The sequence below is a fragment of the Panthera leo genome, chromosome A1 (assembly GCF_018350215.1).
Source record: "Panthera leo isolate Ple1 chromosome A1, P.leo_Ple1_pat1.1, whole genome shotgun sequence".
NCBI classification, from domain to species: Eukaryota; Metazoa; Chordata; class Mammalia; order Carnivora; family Felidae; genus Panthera; species Panthera leo.
The window spans coordinates 233404805-233412357 of NC_056679.1; the positions used below are offsets into that span (position 1 = coordinate 233404805).

General features: G+C 41.7%; 1 long non-coding RNA gene across 1 annotated transcript; it reads right to left on the reverse strand.

Moving 5' to 3' along the window:
* Positions 1-299: 299 nt before the first annotated feature.
* Positions 300-4494, reverse strand: LOC122202140. The gene is made up of 3 exons (XR_006194485.1): positions 4374-4494; positions 2592-2675; positions 300-497 (listed from the first exon to the last, which is right to left on the reverse strand). It is a non-coding gene; the product is annotated as an uncharacterized LOC122202140 (long non-coding RNA).
* Positions 4495-7553: the final 3059 nt, after the last annotated feature.

Genomic DNA, 7553 nt, shown 5'->3' on the forward strand with positions numbered 1-7553 from the left:
CTACGTGTATATGCATATGCTATATATGATGCTGTGCATCTCTTTGCAACTCCACGGTCAGCAATATCATGATGGTTGCTTGAAACTGGCAATGGCGGAGTATTTACAGCATAGAAATTGGCCAATACTACAAAGCAAAGCTATTTTTTGTTTCCCCCAAGGGCCGGTTGTTAATCATTTACCAGCACACCATTGACATAAGGAGTCATCCATTTGGCTCTAATATGAATAAAATATGCTTATAAGACTTAACATTATTTATTTAGAGAAATACTCAAGAAATAACTATCTCTGTCACCACACTGTCCCTTTCTTTTATACCCGTGCGTTATATGTCTGTTTCCTCTATTCTCCGTGAGCTCCTGAGGGTAGGGAATGCATTTACTCATCAGTCTTCTCCCAATGTTGGAAAAGTGGCTGGTGCAGTTGGCTGACTGAATAACGAAGTGACGAATTTCTATTTATTTAGCCTCATCAACGTGACCATCATCCCAGATCTATGGAGATACAGGAGAGGTATAAACATTTTCTTTCCCCTCAGAGGGTCATTGTCTAGTTGGGTTACCCCACTGGTAGATTGAACAATGGTATCAGTGATATACAATCATTTACCAATTTGTTAGACAGAAATTATAAATTCTAAAGGAGACCAATGAACTAGCAGTTATTAATTAATATTAATTATCCCAGATGGATGCTCACCGAGTTGTGGTCTAGGAACACACCGCATACCAGGTACTATGCTAAATAACTTGTAGGCATTTCATTTAATGACCTTAATGGTATTGTGAGATAGAAATATTACCTCCATGTTACAGATAAAAAAACCGAGCCTCAAAAAGATTAAGTAATTTGCAGCAAGAGGTAAGGCTTAGATCTTATCTCAGATCGTCTGTTTTCACAAGTCAGGCTCTGAAGCATTTCCCATACTGACTTAAAGAGGAAGAATAGAATTAGCTCATGAAAGAGTGGCATAATTTGAAAAGCAGGGAGAGAGAAAGGATAGTTCACATAATAGGGAAAGAGGCATCATCAAGGCAAGAGATCAGGAAGAGAGGGATATTTATAAGCTAGCAAGGAGTCTGCTTCGGCCGAGTGGCTGATTCATCTTTGGGAAGAATATACAATGAATATGAGGCTGGGTGGGAGGATCTATTTTCTTGAATGCTTTGAAAGCCAGGCGAAGAAATTTGGCTCTGAAACAGGTAGCCATCAAGGTTTTTAAGCTAGAGAGTACTATGAAAATTACAGAATCCAAAGATCATTAGGACATATACCAGATGGATTGAAAGAGTGAAAATGGAAACAGATGCTGCAGTAATAGAGGTATAAAACAACATCACACTGGAATAGAATAAAAGATGTCTTCTGTAGAGCTTGGGAATTTTTCCCAAATGATCGCTCATAACCAGTGATGATAAAAGTCACAAGGAATTCTCATAATTGAACAACTAATGACTAGTAATGAGAGTACAAATCCAATCTCCTACTGAAAGCAGATTGACTACTACTCTAGCTGTCCCTGGTCCTCAGCAGAATGGAGGCCATCTCAGTGCACTTTGAGCGAGATGGTTTATTGTGCAGGGCATTCAACATCTGATGATCCAGGGGACCAAAATCCACTCACCCACTTCTAGTGTTTTCCAGTGCTACCCTGGCACATTTCTAAATGTCAAGTAGGGAGGGGAAGACGCCCCAATGGACAAACGCTCAGATTAGTAGTCCACCTCTTGAATTCAGTTTAATGTTCTTTTTTCCAGAAGTATCTCATCCATTAAGGAGGTTTCATGGCAGAACATCTGCATTTTATTTCCAGGGAAGACGTATAGAGGTTGATTGTTCATCACATCAACCTTCCAAGTCTTTGACCAGATGAATTGTTTGAACTCATTTGAAACGTTTCTTAATGGCCAAAGGAGAATTGTGTACACGTGGTCAGGCACACAATCTAGGCAGAGTAGGTAAAAGCTATGAATAATCATCTATAATAGTAAAATCACAGCTTATTTAGGTTTCAAGAGATTTGAGGTTAAGATCACTTTAGTACACATTCAATAAAGCAGAAGAACAACAAGAAATGCTTCCGAAGGGAAAGAAAGACAAATACAGGAATGAACAGGACTCGTAGGTTTTTAAATAGCCTATTAAATCTTTCATCAAGAACCTATTTTACGCTGTTAGTCTGGGGAGACTGATTAGATTTCCAGATTCACAGTCAGAATTTTTGTTTTGCAAAAATGAGCAGGTGGAGATGAGTGGATTTTATTGACCTTCTCCAGCCCAGCTCAATGGCTGCTATAGTTCTTAGGGAAGATCACTGCAGCCCTAATCCACCCCATCACAGGCTGGGAGTTTGACAGTTATGTCAGTCAGGACACTAGAGCAAACTCTTCCTCCCTCTTGTAAAGGTTTCTCACTATATTCTTTCCATGATCTATCAGCGGGATTGCAAACAACAGATTGTCAGGGGGGATGAGGATCAAAGACCTGGGGAAAGAAAATCATATTGAAAGAAGGGATTTGGAGAAGGAGAGGCTGAAAGCCTCCGAGGCTGAGGGTCATTACACATGCAATGAGGTATCGAGACCTACCTTTTGTGGGACTGAAGCATCAATTCCAGGGAGGTCAGGGAAGGTTCTGCGCAGGGGGTGGGCGCCGGTAGGATAGACACAGTTCTGAAATCACCGGGTAACTCTCATTGGTGCGCCATTCAGGTTTTGTTTAGTATTTGAATACATAAATTTGGAACACCGAATTCTACAAGAGTGCTTAATAATGGTAACGTTTTTCAGTGACCTGGAAATTTCCAGTTGAAATTGTCTCCTAACTAGTCTTCCCACATCACCCTCCCTCCCCCGCCCCAATTCTGTTTTCGACACACTCTGGGATCCTTGTATAAGACGTGTCAGACCTCGCTCCTCCCCGACGTCCCGCCAATAGTTTCATGGGCCATGGGGAACAGCAGCTAAGCCCTTAGAATGTCCCCCAGAGGGATGGAGTGACCCCTGAGGGATGGGGTGGCCCCCGTGTGGTGGGACCACCTACAGCAATCTGGCTCCACCCATTCCCCCCTGCCTCACTCCACACCAGCCTCACTGGCTTCTCACTGATCTCGCAAATCAGGCCCACGTTCTCTCAGATGTTGGCACAGACCATTCCCTTGTCCTGTCCTTCGCTTCCCAGACATCCACCTGGCTCCCTCCCACGCTTCCTTCCGGTCTTTGCTCAAATACCACCTTCTCAAACCACGCTCCCTCACACCCTCTTTAAAGGGGCATCAGAGCCCGACCTGTGCACTCCACTTCTGCCCTAGTCTTTCTGTTTTCCTCCGCAGATCATCCCAACATGATTAATTTGTTTTATCACGGCCATTATTTACTGTCAGTTTCTATCTACGAGGAGCAAAGGATCTTTTCTGATGTGCACGATGGCAGGTGGAAATGCAACTGTCAGACTGATCAATTCATTCATCTTTTCTTTGCATCCAAGGGACGTACCGATGACGATGTCAGAGGTCAACAAGGAGAGAAACACAATGGAGTCTAAAGTCCGTGCAGGGCTACCTTTAATAATGATGGTATCTTCTAGGAGACAAGCTGCTTTTTTGAAGCCGGCTGTCAACATCATAGAAACCTCTGCTTTTGGATTCTGGTTGCCTTTCTGTGTTACTGGCTGCCTTCCCCCCAGCGGTATTTCCATCACCACCCTCCCTGTCTCACATAAAGAGTAGTGCTCACAAAGTCATGCCAGCCAGCGTCACATCTACAGTGTCTCAGGTTTTTTCCCACGTGAGCACCCGAGCATGCACAGACTTCTGTATGACCATATGCAGCCTCTGCAAACACAGAGATTCAAGATCGAAGAGGAGTAAAGCAGCCCCCTCCGTGCGAAAGCTTTAGTAGCACGGGACACGTGCAATGGAAACTAATTTTGTGCGTCACAGTCTACATCACTCGGTCATGGACTGGCTGCTACCTGCTCACCTGACTTGCCAGATCTCCGCACCGCTGTCTTGACTGCAGCTAATTAGGCTCATTCCTTCAGGAACTCCTTCTTAACTTCTTAAGGGGTTCTTGAGTGTGTGCAATAATGCCAATATCAAGAATCACATTTGAGCAACTGAATTTACAACATGCAATGAACCAATGCTAATTGAATGACCATAGCCTTAAGCACAAATATAACCATCCAGCCCTGGCAACAGAGTGGGTCTGGTACTTGCCTGACTGTTCTATCAGAATGAGAGCCTGGAAAGGGGTTGGGTTTGTCTTGTTCGTCACTGGGTCTCTGGGCAGCAGAGCCTAGAAGGGCCTGAGTGACTGTTGCTGAGCGGATAAATCACTCTTCACCTGAGGGAAAGCCAGTGGTCTTACCAGTTGAATCCGAATCCACATGGGTTCTTGCACTCGGCTCTGTGTGTAAATGCAGGTGAGTTACTTGTGCTTCCTGTGCCTCCGTTTCCTCAACTGTGACCTGTGAATAATACTGTTTCCTGTTTCCCAAATAGGTGGTGAGGATGAGCTGTGTAATTATGTGGGGGACCACTCGGGACCATATTCACTCTTTCTTTCCCAGTATTATCTTTAGGGCCACAGACAGAAACTTTTTCGGTGCCCTTTTCAGAAGACAACCGACATTCTGAGGCCATGAAGCAGGCTTGATGAACAATCGTTAATTGGAGGAAAATTGCCAAATGGCCAGCATAGGATTTCTTGCTAGTGTTTCAGTTTCTGCAAAGCTGGGCCTGGTCCCATTCTTGGTGGTTGGCCTTTTTCTGTCTCATCACCAATTGTGACTCATACGGGGCACCTATGATGGCACTTTCTACCCCTTGGACTGTGATGACCCTGGACAGTGCTGGCTACTTTCCATCTGATGACCCTGCCCAGCCCTTCGTTTTGCCTTGACGGTCCTCCTGTACTGTTGTCTTTGCGCTCTGCCAACACCGTGCTTCTGTGTCACCTGTCACAGAGTAGACTTTCCCGCGTCTCAGTGCTCCTCTTATTCTGCCATCGCTCACCCGAACTTCTCACCGACAGGTGTGTCACGGCACGTTGCACCAGGGTGTCCATTTCGACGTGATAGGGCAGGTGCACAGTCACTGGGCTGCATTCTTCGCCATCCAGTCTCAAATTATGCTCTTTTCAGACTTAAAATAAGCAGTTGGCTCTGCTAGTATTTAGCGCACACCAGTTCTCATTGCCACTGAGTAATTAGCACTGCCAATTCTAGTAGACCTAGTAGAGAGAAAAAGTTCTGAGTTTGAGTATCTGTCACAAGACTGTCCCTCGTCATTCGGAAGCCACTTACAAGAAACTCTGCCCTGCTCTGATTCTCCCAGGCTGCACAAATGGGAGCTGGGGTCACAGGACCTTGGAGAGACTTCCAGCAGTTACAGTGAAGAGTAGGGCTCACCTTGAGCTCACTGTGGCTGGAGAAATACCCCTCATTTCATCGACTTGCTACAGTGACGTCCTCAGAATCTGTGCTGTGTTAGATGACGTGCATCCAAAGAAAGCTTGCAAGATGATAATAACAGCGGTAGGCATTGTCTCCACCAATATAACTGAACTTGTTAGTGTATGAGTGATATGTGAATTGAAGTGACAAATATCTTCAGAAGCAACCGAAATTGTATTAATGACTCAGCACGATTGGTTTCGATTAGTTAAAAATAGTTGAGGAAATTATGTCTGGTACTCTATCAACATTATAAATTGTGTTTATATAAAAAAAATATTTTATTCCTAAGAGAAGAAAAAAGCTTCCAGTTAGTGCATTCAGAAAGTAACTGGTGGATAAATATATATTAAGCCCTCATTCTTGCATAAATGATATTAAAAATATCCAATTATAAAGCAAAGGTGATTGAGTAGCCAAGAGTAAATTAGCAATTAAGTCTCCTCCAATGAATAGCTCTAAGACTTCCTCCGAAATTAAAAAATTGTCAAGTGAAATGTCACAAATGTACCACGTTTATTTGAAAATCAATTCGGTTATTAAATATTAATTTTATTTTCTTTGAGGTGTCTATAATTTTAAACAAAATATTTCATGAATAATGTATATTCTGTTATCAAAAACTAATCATGCATAGTTTGGAATCAGTGCCTCTATTTCCACAACACAGAATGTTCTAAACTCTAATACAGTGATAACAACAAAACTGGATAAATGTACAGTTGGTTGAAGAGTTGTGTAAGAAATTTAATGAGATTTCTAGGGATCTTTAACTTGGATGCTTCCTGAAGATATATTATAAATAATACAAGTAACTTACCTATTTTGTGGGTTCCCTTGTGCATGGAGGGGGGATAACAGAGATTGGCCATCAAGGACTAAGTCACTGAAGGATAAAATAAGAATGAAAACCACATATTGAAATGTGGTGAGATTACTATATCCAAACACAATGATGATTTATAGAATCTACATCCATTCATCACATGCCCTCCCTCTCACAAGTACTTTATGGGTATGGACTCATTTAAGCACAGAAAGAAATGATTTGGCATGAAGAGAGCAGACAAATGCCTGGGAGTAAGGCAGTACTTTTGAAAAGAGAGATCAGGATCAGGCTAGCCACAAACAGGGCCTTCGGGAATGGAAACCACAATGAGCTTTCCTCATGACAATACAGAATATATTCCAAATACTATTCTCACATTACTGTTGTGGAGTCACATGTACAGAATATATTCCAAACGCTATTCTCGCGTTACTATTATGGAGTCATAGGATCACATCTATGTACTCAGATTTTGAGACGTGGAAGTGAGTCGGTATTTTGCAACTTAAGAAAGACAAGAAGGACTGGAAAGATTTTGGTGAAGAAATCTAAAAACTATTCATGGATTAGTTTCCCCCCTAATGGGGGGGGGGGGGAATTAGGGGGGAAAAGGCAGATTCCGGGAGAAGGGAATAATTTAGCCTTAAGAAGAAAAGACTGTGGGAATAGTGATGTGCACTTAGTACATTATCTCTCTCCCTCTCTCTCATCTGTATCTATCTATCCATGTGTCTATTATCTATCTGATATATATGATATACTTCATATGCACAATATATATGTATACCAAATATATTTATATATTTATTTTATTAATATTATATATAAATATATCTATCTGTACATATATATGTACATCAGATACAGTACATATATACTATATATTTATATATTTATTTTATTCATATTATATATCTGTGTGTATATATATACCTGTATATGTATCTGTGTGTGTGTGTGTGTATACACACACATATACATATACGTATATATATATCTGTATATCAAGGTTGGGGGGATAGAAATGTATTTGAGAGTGACCAGATACTACATTAATACATTAAAATGGAAAATGGTAGAATCTTTTCCTTTCCATCAGTGTCTTTAAAAATAGGGTGAACTCCCATCCATTTGGCGTAAATGTGGATATGTCCTGAGATAACAGAACAGCTGGTATGACCCTTTGCTACCCTTTCTCTCTCTCTGTGAACCTATACTTCTCTGGTTATACAGTCCTTGTATTAGAACAAGTCAATAAAATTGT